Source organism: Bidens hawaiensis, unplaced genomic scaffold (genome assembly GCF_021521415.1).
Source record: "Bidens hawaiensis isolate Kalapana, Puna unplaced genomic scaffold, B.hawaiensis_p1.1 tig00014582_1, whole genome shotgun sequence".
NCBI classification, from domain to species: Eukaryota; Viridiplantae; Streptophyta; class Magnoliopsida; order Asterales; family Asteraceae; genus Bidens; species Bidens hawaiensis.
The window spans coordinates 26612-40705 of NW_027492271.1; the positions used below are offsets into that span (position 1 = coordinate 26612).

The 14094-nt window shown below is 37.4% G+C and overlaps 1 pseudogene across 1 annotated transcript; it reads right to left on the minus strand.

Annotated features, from left to right (window-relative positions):
- Positions 1–2647: 2647 nt before the first annotated feature.
- Positions 2648–7213, minus strand: LOC143547047 (putative acetyltransferase At3g50280; annotated as a pseudogene). The gene is made up of 2 exons (XR_013137702.1): positions 7080–7213; positions 2648–4018 (listed from the first exon to the last, which is right to left on the minus strand). The product of XR_013137702.1 is annotated as a putative acetyltransferase At3g50280 (transcript).
- Positions 7214–14094: the final 6881 nt, after the last annotated feature.

A 14094-nucleotide genomic window follows, 5' to 3' on the forward strand; every position in this document is an offset into this window, starting at 1 on the left:
GAAAAAAAAACTATGATATAGTGCATATGTGCAATAATGTGTATTACGTATATACAATAGTGTTATATTGTATATAATACAACACAATTGCATTATATAATACACACTATTGAGCATATGCAAATACAACACTATTTCTTGTACACAATACACACTATTGCATATATGTAATACACAACTAATGGTTATATGAATTCACCTTGTTTGTAGTATCAAATACCACATTTAATTTTTTTTGGTAAAGTTCAAAACAATGAGCATGACACCAAAAAATATGCTCTAGCCTATTTCGTCATCTAGTGTAGATGCATATTGAAAATTAAGATTTTCGTTTTTAGCACTTTTATAGTGCTCTAAGAGCTCCATTGCATCATTCTTTGAGTGTAGTATTTGATTTTTGGTAAAAAAAAAAAAGTTATAAACGTCCTTTCTAAGAAAATAAAGTTCTCCGTGTCTCATATTCTTTTTTAAGCTCCATCACCCGCATAAATTGTTTAACAGGCAAGCCCCCTTCTTTTAATAAAAGTATACGTTTCTCATCTTCTAATGTAATATTACGGTAAGATGGTAAAAAACGAACTTCTTGAGTAGGCAACAAAACATTATTATGCTTCTCAATAAACTAGTGACTTGTCATTCTTCTGGAAAAGTTTCGTTAATTTTTCTCAATGTTATACGCATGTAGGAGTTGCATTCACATCTTTCATAGCCTCTATTTCTTGATTTTTTTCGTGTAGTTTTTTAGGCTTCCTTCATAATGACAAATAAATCGCGCCTTTTCCTACCTTTCTTGTTCACAAACATCCATTTTCGAACGGAAAACCCATTTGTTCTTGCATAATTTAAAAAAAACACAAGAGTCTCTTCTTCACTTAGAAAATATTGACCAACGAATGGTTCCTCATAGTTTTTTTTTCTTTCTTGTTTTCACTTTGTTCTTCGTTAACAGAAAGCTCAATCAGATCCAAAAGAAAACGCCCATCCATTTGCAGAATAATAGTAATGTTTTATATAAGTTAATTAAAAAATAGATAGAAAGGTAATAAAAGTGGTTGTTTAATATTAATATTTATAGACGAATTGTGAGAAATTAGAAGTGATGAAAAAGTATTTTTGAGAGAATTAGAGAGAAATTATTTCATAGTTATTTAAAAAGGAACAAATAAAAAGTTAAATATAATAGTTATTACAAAAATAATATAATTAATATAAATAGGCAACTTTGACCGAGTATTTTCTAAAATAAACATGCCTATTTTTGTCTACATCTCTTCAATTATTGATTTTTTATCAATAAACAACTGACACGTCAGCGAAGCCGGCTAAGCCTTAGATGCCACTTTATAGACACGATCCACCTTTAGCCTATAAAAATTCGACATGTGCCAGAGGCGGCTAAACTTAGCCTACATATATGGTTATTTAGCCGGAATCCTTGACTCTTAGCCGGCTTCGGGATACGTGTCTATTTACTTAGCCGGCTCCAAATATTCCTTTTTAGCCGGCTCCAACTCGGCTTGTAGGCTATGGCTTCACTTAACCGTATTTTTTTTTCATTTAGCCGTCTAATTTTAGCCGCCAAAATTGAATTTTTTACCAACCTTACCAACCATATTACATATTTAGCCGACTTCTATCTTTTATCTTTTAACCGTCTTCTTAGCCGGTGTAAATTATTTAGCTTCCAAAATTAAATATTTTTACCTACTTAATTATTATTTAGCCGGCATATCTATTTTGGAAAATATGTGATGAAAGTTGCATATTTTAATAATTTTCCCTTAATATAAAATTAAACATTCAACAATCTAATAAATAAATGATACATGTTAGAAAATCCATAGTTGAATGTGGCTTAATGGTAGAGCACTCACTTTACTAGTGAGAGGTAGGGGGTTCAAACCTCACTATCACCAACTTATATGGGAGATATGAGGGGTGACCCTGGCTTGCCAGGGTTCGAGTCCTGATCTCATCCGGTTTTACTGGCTCCTCGCTGTCGTGCCATTAGACGGGTGTGGGGTCGGGTTTTATCCGGTGAATCCCTCAATAGCGTGGACCGCTAGGGGCTTCGTCCGTCCGGAATAGTGGCCGGCTCAGGCTACCTTTGGCCAATTGGGGCCGCGTACGAAGTAGGCCCAACAGATTTCTTGAGTGTTCGAGTTTATTTATGGCATGAAACAACCCGCAACATGGGTATAGCTTATTAATACGTTACAGAAACCCCTACTTGAGTCCATTTTTTTACCGCAAAAACCTGTGCTCAAAAATAATCTATTTTTGAGCACAGGTTTTTCTGGTCCAAGTGTATCTTGTCTTTACCACGAACAAATTTCCTTGGTTAACAATAATTGTAGTTTTACCAATATTTGCGGGTTCCTTAATTTTCTTTCTTCCCCATAAAGGAAATAGGGTAATTGAGTGGTATACTATATGTATATGCATGTTAGAACTTCTAACAACCTATGCATTCTGTTATCATTTCCAATTGGACGATCCATTAATCCAACTAGTAGAGGACTATAAATGGATCAATTTTTTTAATTTCCGTTGGAAATTAGGAATAGATGAGCTGTCTGTAAGACCCGTTTTGGGGTTACTTGATTGGTCGTTCAAAAAAAAACTTATTAGAAAATCCCCCTTACTAATATGAAAATGAAATCACATAAATCAAGAATCACGATACAAGTCTCCATACCTTAAAATTCATACACAAACTTGGAGTCCAAATTAAACACAAGATTAAGTTATTGAATTTGTGTACCATGCATTTAGTTATTCTTTAAAGCACTTATGAACTCTTCATCACATTCAAGAGCCACCATATATTCGGGCAATAAGCAAACTTCTACGTCCATGCTCCCGCCTCCTTCCCGACCCAGATACATTATCATTTTCCCATCCGCTTTGTTTGCGCCCACTTCTAGCCGCCACCGCTTTCCCCAACCCAAATTCGCACCCGTACATGTCAAACCTTGGAGAACTCCCAATGTGTATAGTGTTCGGATTGGATAATCTGTTATTCGATTTGTACATCACTGGGTTTCTATGCCATGACTCAACCCACTTTTTCATTGCCGCATAGTCATGGTTTGTCACTGCTTCATGCATCTTCAACGCGGCCCATCCAAGCCCGTGACCCATTAGATCCCCAACCGTTGTTGTCCCCTTAACTATCCCAATCGGACTACCAAAGTAATCATCAGACAAAGACGGGTTCACCCTACGCCGTTTACTAATTGCAAGTGTAAATACAGTTTCGCTCTTGTGTGTAAATGCCGAATTCGGGTTACACACCTCCACAAAAGTGCGGACAATGCGAGTAAACTCGATATCTTTTGAGTGTTGCATTCCGTGTTTGCTTTTGCTTTGAGTTTAGAGACTGCGACCGAGGAGAAATGGAAGAATCTCTCCCTAACTTGCGGTTTTTTAAATCTTTCGATGAACTGATTATCTTGATGGGAAACTGGGAGCTTTGTAACAGGATCATGTCCTTCAAGGACCCATCGTTTGAATATCGGAGGACGCGATATGCTGAAATATCCATTTTCATCTTTAGATCTGAATACTTCAATCCAGGAAGCCATGAAATGCCAGTAAGATGTTCCATCGGCGAGAAGGTGGTTCACCGAGCCACCGATGAAGATTCCATCGATAAGCTCGGTGACCTGAATGGATAGTAACGGAAGTGTATGACCATCATGGTTAACAACATCATTAAGGTCAAAGAATGAATGAACAACCGAGGGTACATTAGGGGACGTAAGGATGTCCGAGACAATTACGTCGTCCACGGTTGCATGAACTAACTTGACTCCGGGGCTGTGTTCAAGGTCAATGTAGATAACATAAGAAGGTGGATTTTCTTGTTTTTGAGTGGCTAAGCGAGCGGCAATTAAAAGGGTAGAAATGAGTGAGGGTGGTGGAGAGAGAACTGCGGAGGTCGTCCAAGAAAGCGGTAATGGAGAAATCTTGATTCTCTAGTGGTGGTGGTTTTGCGAAAAGGAGACCTTTTTAGCTGTATGTCACGCACCGCCAAATTTCCAGCTCATTTCACCGCGTTTCCGGAACATTCCGGTGCGTTCAAGAGGTGTCCAGGGCTATCACATTAAACCACAAACTGCTATGAAATACGAGGCTGTTCGGAACACTCCGGAACAGCCCAGATGTGCCCTGGAACAGCCTAGAATGGCAGCACATATCAGCCATACGGAAGCTGCTAGAAGCTGGCCAAAAGAGGGTTCTAGAGCTGCACAATTCAGCCCTAAACTTGCTGCCAAAAGAAGTCTCTAGATCAACCTACAAAGTCCCTTAGTTACTGGATATTACAAGAGATCTCTAGACTCTTGAATATGATATCTTGTATAGAAAACTCTAGATAGGAAGCATCTAGAATCCAGGAAGTAGTATAAATATGTAAGCAAGGCTTCATTTGGAATCACCCAAGAAGCTTGTAAGCATAACTCCCTTTGTACTAATATTTCCAGCGATATAAATACTTAGTCTTGTATACTTGTGTTCAAGTAATTACAAGAAACCCACATTGTTAATCCAAGACTTCCGCTGCCCAAAAACTCGCCAACAACAAACCACAAAGGCTTACTTAGACGAAGTTCTAAGGCCGCACGAGAGTCAAAGAAATAACCCCGTGACAGTTGGTATCAAAGCACATCGATTTATCGGGATGGCATCCGAATCAAAACCCGAAGGCACTGCCCTTGTCGTTGGAGAAGAGACGAAGAAAGGAAAGAAGTCTGCAAAAGAACTCATACTATGCGTAGAGAACTGCGTCGAAAGGAGACGTCAGTGGTGGAATACAAAACCCATGTCGATGCACTCCAAGCAGAATTCGACATATTCAATGAGCACACCAACGAATCACTACAGAAAGTTGAACCATTGAGTAGTGAAGTCGTTGAATTAGAAGAAAACTTCATAGCTGCCTTCGCAGTCATGCGAAACGATATGAAAGAAATGATTATGCATGAGCTGGGTCAACTCGAAACAAACATGGAGAATATTGAAAAAGAGCTTTCAGTTTGCCACGATTTCTACAAGACTTTACAAGGCGAAGTTAATGTTCTCAAGATGGCCGTAGGAAATGGAGTTGCTAGCACAAGCAACAACACTCCCACGAAGGTTAAAGTTCCCCAACCAACGCCATTCGTTGAAAAACGAGAAGCGCGGGCTGTGGACAACTTCCTTTTGGAAATTGAACAATACTTCAAGGGCGTAGGCATTAATGACGATGAAAAAAAGATTTCTACGGCACCATTATACTTAAAGGACACTGCTGCGTTATGGTGGAGACGCAAGTACAAAGAAATCGAACAAGGTACGTGCACCATCACCACTTGGGCAGATTTCGTTAAAGAAATCAAACGACAATGTTATCCAGAAAATACCCAATATGAAGCGAGAATTCTTCTTCGTAATCTCAAGCAAAAGGGTACAATCAAAGATTACATCGATGAATACACTACCCTTATGCTTGAAATTCCAGATATTACGCCCGGGGAAGCATTGGAAAACTTCATGGATGGCTTACAGTATTGGGCTAAAAATGAGGTCGAACGTCGAAACATTCAAGACCTATCCTCTGCCATGATTGCGGCTGAGTCCCTGTACGTTCGAAGTGATACTCGACCAGCAAGAAACAACGTTGTCAACCAAGACAACACAAAGGTTGGGGGAGCCAGACCCAACAACACCCAATTCCGGAAGGAGGAAACCCGGAAACCACTCCAAATCACCAACGAACCTTATAATAAGGCATGTTTTATATGCGATGGGCCGCATAATCCACGCTATTGCCCAAAGAAAAATAGTTTGAACGTTGTTGTAAAAGTTGACGAAGAATCAAACGAGACTGAGGAGGTTCGACTTGGGGCAATGCAACTTCAAGTTCTGAATGCAATGTAAGAAACAAGTGGGAAGCGCCTACACATGGCAGATTCGAACCCACAAATCAACAAGAATATAGATGGAAAGGGACTTCGGTTCGTGACAATCGAAATAAATGGAAGACGATCGAAAGCATTAGTGGATACAGGTGCAAGCCACAACTTTATCAACCCGGAAGTAGCAAGAGGACTTGGTTTAAAAATAACAAGAACGGATGGAATGATCAAAGGTGCTAACTGAGAGGCACAACCGGTAGTTGGGAAAGCTTGGAATGTGAAAGCAACGATCGGATCATGGCAAGGAAGAATTGATTTCTCAGTGGCTCCACTCGATGACTACACATTGTACTTGGAATGGAGTTCTTCCACAGATCAAATGTTGTCGTAGCAACAAGCTTGAACGCCCTTTACATAACGAAGGGAAAACAAGTCTACACCGCACCAATGGAGGCGGAAACTCGGCAAAGGAAGACCATCTCTGCACTGCGACTCATAAGAAGGCCGAAGACTCGCAACGAGAGCCTTGCGAAATCAGGTGGGGGAGGATGTCACGCACCGCCAAATTTCCAGCTCATTTCACCGCGTTTCCGGAACATTCCGGTGCGTTCAAGAGGTGTCCAGGGCTGTCACATTAAACCACAACCTGCTATGACATACGAGGCTGTTCGGAACACTCCGGAACAGCCGAGATGTGCCCTGGAACAGCCTAGAATGGCAGCACATATTAGCCATACGGAAGCTGCTAGAAGCTGGCCAAAAGAGGGTTCTAGAGCTGCACAATTCAGCCCTAAACTTGCTGCCAAAAGAAGTCTCTAGATCAACCTACAAAGTCCCTTAGTTGCTGGATATTACAAGAGATCTCTAGACTCTTGAATATGATATCTTGTATAGAAAACTCTAGATAGGAAGCATCTAGAATCCAGGAAGTAGTATAAATATGTAAGCTAGGCTTCATTTGGAATCACCCAATAAGCTTGTAAGCATAACTCCCTTTGTACTAATATTTCCAACAATATAAACACTTAGTCTTGTATACTTGTGTTCAAGTAACTACAAGAAACCCACATTGTTAATCCAAGACTTCCGTTGCCCAAAAACTCGCCAACAACAAACCACAAAGGTTTACTTAGACGAAGTTCTAAGGCCGCACGAGAGTCAAAGAAATAACTCCGTGACATGTAGTTGGCGTTGAGAAGAGTTAGCTCATACGCGGAGAAGTATATGGGTTGCTTAGCATCTTGTGAGCGGTCGTGCAATGGCTTGACGAAGCATTCCGATACACGCCTCACCTTCTGCGAATATATTTGGAAATTTTATGACTAGAATCTGTAGGAGAGAATGAGCTACCGATGGAGATAATATAAGATATGTGGAATTGTTAATTAATCACGTGGGAAATAAAAATATAAAATAATAATTCTGACAAACATATATGTATTTATTCGACTTCTGAAACACAAGCAATGCCTACATGTGATGTTTGTTTCACCTATCTCCATTTCATGAAATTGACAAAAAAAATACAAATTTATCTCTCTTCCATCATCCTTTCGTGTTCTTTATTTAAAAGAGGTCAAAATAAAGGAATGTGATCCTCCCACACCACCCTCATATGCCTGTACGGTTTGTATAGGCCTATACGGCCGTATAGGGTACACATGCCTGACAAGGGAACAAAAAAAACAGTTTTTTGCAGCCTATATGACCGTATAGGCATTAAATGTCTCGTATTGCATTAAGACAAAACCATAAAAGCTATACGGTAGTATAGGGCTATACGACCGTATAGAAAATAAAAGTTATACAGTCGTATAGGACTATACGACCGTATAGAAAACATTTGCATAAACATTCAGACTGCCTTAATCGCTGCCAGAAAACGATTTAAAAAATACCTCAAATTTTGGGGTGCATTTTTATTTTAATGTATGTTGACTAGATGTTAAAAAAACCTCAATTTTATTATATGTAAGCAACAAATATGCCTAGACAGTCTTGAGCTTTTGACGAGCTAAGCTTGAGCTCAACATTTAAACCCGTTAAGATAAATTAACCAAATACGACCCGTATAAATCACATAAATTGTATATATGGTCATCATTTTTTTTAAAAGTGTCTATAAACGAGCCAAATACGACCCGTATAAATCACATATATTGTATATATGGTTATCATTTTTTTTTAAAAAATGTCTATACGGCCGTATAGGCCTATACGACTCGTATAGGCTTATACGAGGCACAATAAACAATGGGAGACAACCTCTTACACGATTCAGGTCCTATACGACCGTATAGCCCTATACGAGCCGTATATGACAAAAAATGATGTATGAGAATCCATGGTGGTGTAGAAGAATCTCATGCCCAAAATAAATCCAATCTTAATCGACTCAAATTTTGGTTCATTCAAATCGGGTGCCTATTCAATCTAACTATTTAATCTAAGTTAGATCTAACTATTTTATCTAAGAGAATTTTTAAAATTAAAAACTTTAAGAACCATTTTACGTCAAAAAAAACCTTTTAAAAAAATTATAAAACAAAACTTTTAAAAAAGTAAAAAACCAAAAAATTTTATTTGTATTTCAACAAGATAGCAAAAGACGTCCTTTATTTTTAATCGTTTTTCAATGGACATCCTTTATCAAAAAAAATAGCAGAAAATATGCATCATGTTTCAAATCCATTTCATGTTAAGTTCTTTGAGCCTAGCCCGGTTAAACTTTTCTGTTAAATCTTATCATGTACCAAACACATAAGGCTACTTTTGTAAATTTAAACCTCATTAATTTATTTCATATTTAAAATAAAAAAAATAAACATATTATTAAAATCTTAATATCCATCAAGCATCCACCATCTTCTTTCTCTCTCCTCTAAACATTCAAAACTATAACCATCACCGACCACGTGTCGCCGCCACCACCTTCATCAACGTCACTCATATCTGCCACCCGCCGCCACCAACACACTAACCAACTACCACATCTCCTTTGTCACTGTCACCCACCTCCCTTTCTTCTTTGTCTCTACATCTTTGTCTCTCTACATCCCCACCGGACCAACACCATACCACAGAACCACCACACCAACCGCCACACGCCTCCACCTACAATAAGCAACTATCTCTACCAGCCACCCCGATGAACCGCCATCAACTCCAGCATCGCCACTCTTCCAATCGCCACAATCAACCCAAATTTGGGGCAAAAATCAAATTTAGGTTTGGAAGGTTTAAAGAAGGAGACGACAAATCAAACATTATCAACCTTCAGACCTTACAATTAATTTGGGGATCAAAGTTTCAAAAATATGCATCATCTTTTTTTTCGATTCAACATCAGATTCCTTCAAACTATTCATATGATTAAACCTAGGGTTTGTAGCAATTGTTCTTTTACGGATGTGCGATGGTGTTGGTCCAGAGGGAGTCGTAGATGTGCGACGGTTGTGGTCCAGAGGTGCGGCGATGGTGGTCTGGTCGGCAACTAGTGGTGGTTGTTAGGTTGGGGTACATGGCCTGATTTAACAAGGAGGATGGTGTTGTGGTGTTGGTCTAGAGGTTTTGAGAAGAAGATGGTTTATTTGTTTTATTTATTAAATAAATGAAATGTAAATTTACAAAAGTACCCTCATGTGCCTGGCACATAATAAGATTTACCGGAAAAATTGAACTGGGATAGTCTCAAAGGGCTTAACGTGAAAGAGATTTGAAACATGATGTATGTTTTCTGCTATTTCTTTTGCTAAATGGCGTCTATTGAAAAAACGATCAAACATAAAGTACGTCTTTTACTATTTTGTCTTGTTTTTCTTAAAAAAAAGTTTTTTTGGTTCGAAATGATTCTCAAATTTCTTAATTTCAAAATTGTTCTCACAAGATCTTAATCAATTATTATCTAATATAAGTAAAACACACAATCGGTGCCACAAGATGATTTTTAAGTTTTTTTTTATTGTTTTTTGCAATTTGACTTTTTTAATGTTTTTCATTTTTCCTTTATGTACATGGGTATTTTGAGTAAATGAGACCCGGGCCATAAGATCATATCTAAGTTCTTATATAATTTTTTTTCGATTTTTGCAATTTGACTTTGTTATTGCATTTTTTTCTTTTACCGACCGTAGACTGACAATTTTTACATCGGCCCGAAAATGCTCGGGTTTCACCAACACCCTTATTTTGTGTTTTTAGTTTTGGAACTGCAACTGTCGCGTAGCCTAACCGCTTCAACGCCCCCGGGCCGATAATGCTCAGGTTTTACCAACACTCGAGTTTCATCGACTGATGTCACCCCCAACATTGTCTTACTTCGGTTGATTTCGATCACGTTCGTTACGGTTTCGGAACTAAAACATAACCAAAAGAAAAAACAAAAACATTGAGCCCCAATGGGGTGACATCAGACCCGTGATTGGGCCAAGTGGCGGCATCACATTGGTCTATTAATTTTGTTATTTTTTTTATGTTTTTAGTTTTAATACCATATGAAACGTAGTGGTAATTGACCGAAAACCAAAAATTTTTTTAGTTTCGGTCGCGTAACTAACGTATATGAAGCCGACCAAAACTTTAACAAACATGATGGAAACGCCCAGGTTTTACTAACACCTGAGTTTTTTACCGACGTTAGTGCACGATTTGTGACTGGTGATTTGCAGTTAAAGTATTCAAGGTTAAATTATTCGATAGCTACGGAAAAGGGGGTGTCTGTTAGTGCACCGTTTTGTTGTCCGTAGCATTCGAATAAGTTATACATAGTCTAGATTGTTTATTTATTGTAAAATGGCCATTCGCTATGAATTGTATAGCGAATGTGTCCATTCCTTAGTGATCTAGGCTAGTTCGTTAAGTTTATAAGCCCATTCGTTATGTAATATAACGAATGGAGGTTGGTTCGTTAAGTTATCATCATTCGTCATGGAATCATAATGAATGGAGTCTAATTCGTTATGAAGATATAACGAATTAGACTAAATTAACGAACTGGAGCATATTGGCTATAAATAGGCTAATCTATGCTCATAATTATGGGAGATCATACATATAGAATAAGTGAGATCCATAAGTTATTATGTATTTATCCCTAATTCTATCAATAAAGTAATAATTTAACGTTTAGATATCGTGTATAATCGACGTATCGACGCGGCTAGATCCTTGGTAGGTCTCCTCAGACGTCACCCCGGTGGTCCACCTCAATTTTTATACTTCTTTTTGTTTTTTTTATTTCCGATATCGTAACGAGCGTAGTCGAGACCGACCGAATTCACGCTGAATTACCGCCTCGATGCTCGGCCGCAAACCTATAATAGGGCTAAGTGGCGGAACTACGATTAAAATTGTTTTTTTAATTTCGATAAACGTAACGGTAACCGACTGGACACCAGTTTTATTTTTTTGTTTTAGTTTCGGTACCGTAACTAACGTAGCTTAAACCGACCAAAAATGTAATGAACATGATGGAAACACCCGTGTTTTACCAACACAAGAGTTTTATCGACCGATGGCACCCCTATTGGTCCACCTCAATTTTTATACTTTATTTTATTTTTGATTTAGGTCCGATATCGTAAAGAGCGTAATCGAAACCGACCAAATTAACGCAGAATTACCGCCTCTACGCTCGGGAACAACAAGCTTGGGTTTTACCACCGGCCGGTTTTACCGACCGAATAAACGTCGTTTTAAATATCTATTTTTTTATATGTTAATTTGATGAATTTAGTTGGGTTTCAACTCTTGGGGTTTACCAACATTGTCTATACCGTAACGAACGTAACTAATGATGACCGAAGTCATGTTGACTCACCGTCGTAACGCTCGGGTTTTCCAATGCCAGGGAACTAACGGACCGGTTTACCGACCGAATAGATATGCTAATTTTTTGTATGATACGCTATACAATACAAGTGCCGCTATATTTTTTAGTTTAAACATATTAATTTGACGATTTTATTTTTTATGTTTAATTCTGGTACCGTAATAATTGTAGCCAATACCTACCGAATTCGCGTTGACACGATAGTATCACACCCGGATTTACCGACAAATTTCACCGCGCAACGCGCGGGTAAATCACTAGTTACTATATAATGATTGTAAAGTTTGGTGTCGCTTGGCCATCTATTGGTCTAAGTGGCACAACACCGTTGGTCGCATCAAATTTTATGGTTTTTTATTGTTTTAGTTTTGATATAGTAACGAAAATAACCGATATCGACAATCACGTCGACTTACTGTCATAATATCCCTGACGGACAACAGTTGAGTTTTACCAACTTCCATGTTTTATCGCTTCACCGCGCAACGCTCGGCACTCACAACACTCACTTTACCAACGTCGGGGTTTTATTGATTTTTTCTTTAGTTCTGGTATCGTAGAGAACGTATCCAAAACTAACCGAATTCGCGTCGACTTACCTCCGCAACGCGTGGCACCGACAATGTCCGGGTTTTACCGACTCACCAGCACAACACCGAGGACTGCAACACTCGGGTTTTACCGACCGAATAACGTTGTTTAAAAAAATATATATTTTTTATATGTTAATTTGACAAATTTATATTTTTTGGATTTTAACGATTGGGTTTTACCTACGTTGGTTATACCGTAACTTAAACTGACTGAATTCGCGTCGACTCGCCATCGTAATGCTCGGGTTTTCCAACGCATGGGCTTTACTGATTCACCCTCGTAACACAGGGGACTATGATGCTTGTGTTTTATAGAACAAATAGACGTTCTTATAAATACTTTGTTATGTATATATTAAGTTGACAAATTTATTTTTTGTGTTTTAACTTTTGGATTTTATCGACGTTGTTTATACCGTAATGAACGTTATTGATACCGATCGAATTCGTGTTAGATCGCCATCGTAACGGTCGGGTTTTACCAATCAACTGCCCCGACGCAACGCACCGGGTAATAATTCTATATATATATATATATATATATATATATATATATAGGTATTGGATCATTTCAGAAGTTTTTTACAGCGAGAAGTACTGAGAAGTGAAGGTGCAACTCCATTAATCCCTAATTTCACTCTCTTTCTTATGTGTAGGTGCGTATGTATGTGTGTAGGTACGTATGTTTGTATATGTGTGCGTATGTTTGTATATGTGTATGTATGTTTGTATGTGTGTAGGTACATAGGTTTGAATGTGGCTCGGTACATTTATATGTTTGTAGGTACGTTTGAATGTAATTAAGACATAAATACAACCAACCTACATATATGTATGTAACATCATATGAAATGGAGTGAAATTAGGGATTAATGGAGTAATACCTTCACTTCTCGCACTTCTCGCTGTAATATCACTTCTCGCAAGATCCATCCCCTATATATATATATATATATATATATATATATATATATATATATATAGGGGTGAGTTACGTAAAAAGAAATGGTTTTCTAAGAAAAGTAAAAATAAATCTAAGTCATTAGATCTATGATCTAATTTATTGATATTGGTAGTTTTCAAAATACAAAATAGTTTCTTAGGATTTAGGATACATGATTCCCTAAATAAGCTCATGTAGTTTCCTAACTCTATATTTTATGTCCTTTCTACAATTCCTACAAAACTATGTATTTTTAGTTTAATTCTTTTCTTTATATATATATATATATATATATATATATATATATATATATATATATATATATATCTATAATATATATAAACGAAAACATAAAAATCCTATGTGTCGCGATGCGGTCGCTCCCCATTTTTTTGGAGTCACCAGATTTGCTTGATTTTTAAATGGAGGCTTCTCATGCATTTGACCCGAATTCACGGGTATGGGTCTTACCAAACCCAGATATTTCTTAAACGGGTTATAACATCTCATTAAATTAAAAAGTATTATCACCAAATTATTGATGTAAAAATCCTATAAAATAGAATATACTAAAAATTAATATCTTATTTATTTTTAAAATATATATATATATGTTATTTAAATTAAAAAACCAATTTTATAATAAATACAATAAACGGGTGTTGGGTCTCATCAAAACACAAGTATAATATTAACTTTCATAAATATTATTTATAATTAAAAAACCAATTTTATAGTAAAAAAAATAAACGGGTCTTGGGTCTCATCAAAACCATATATCTTTTAAACCGGGTTATAACATCTCATTTATTTATGAAACGATTTATC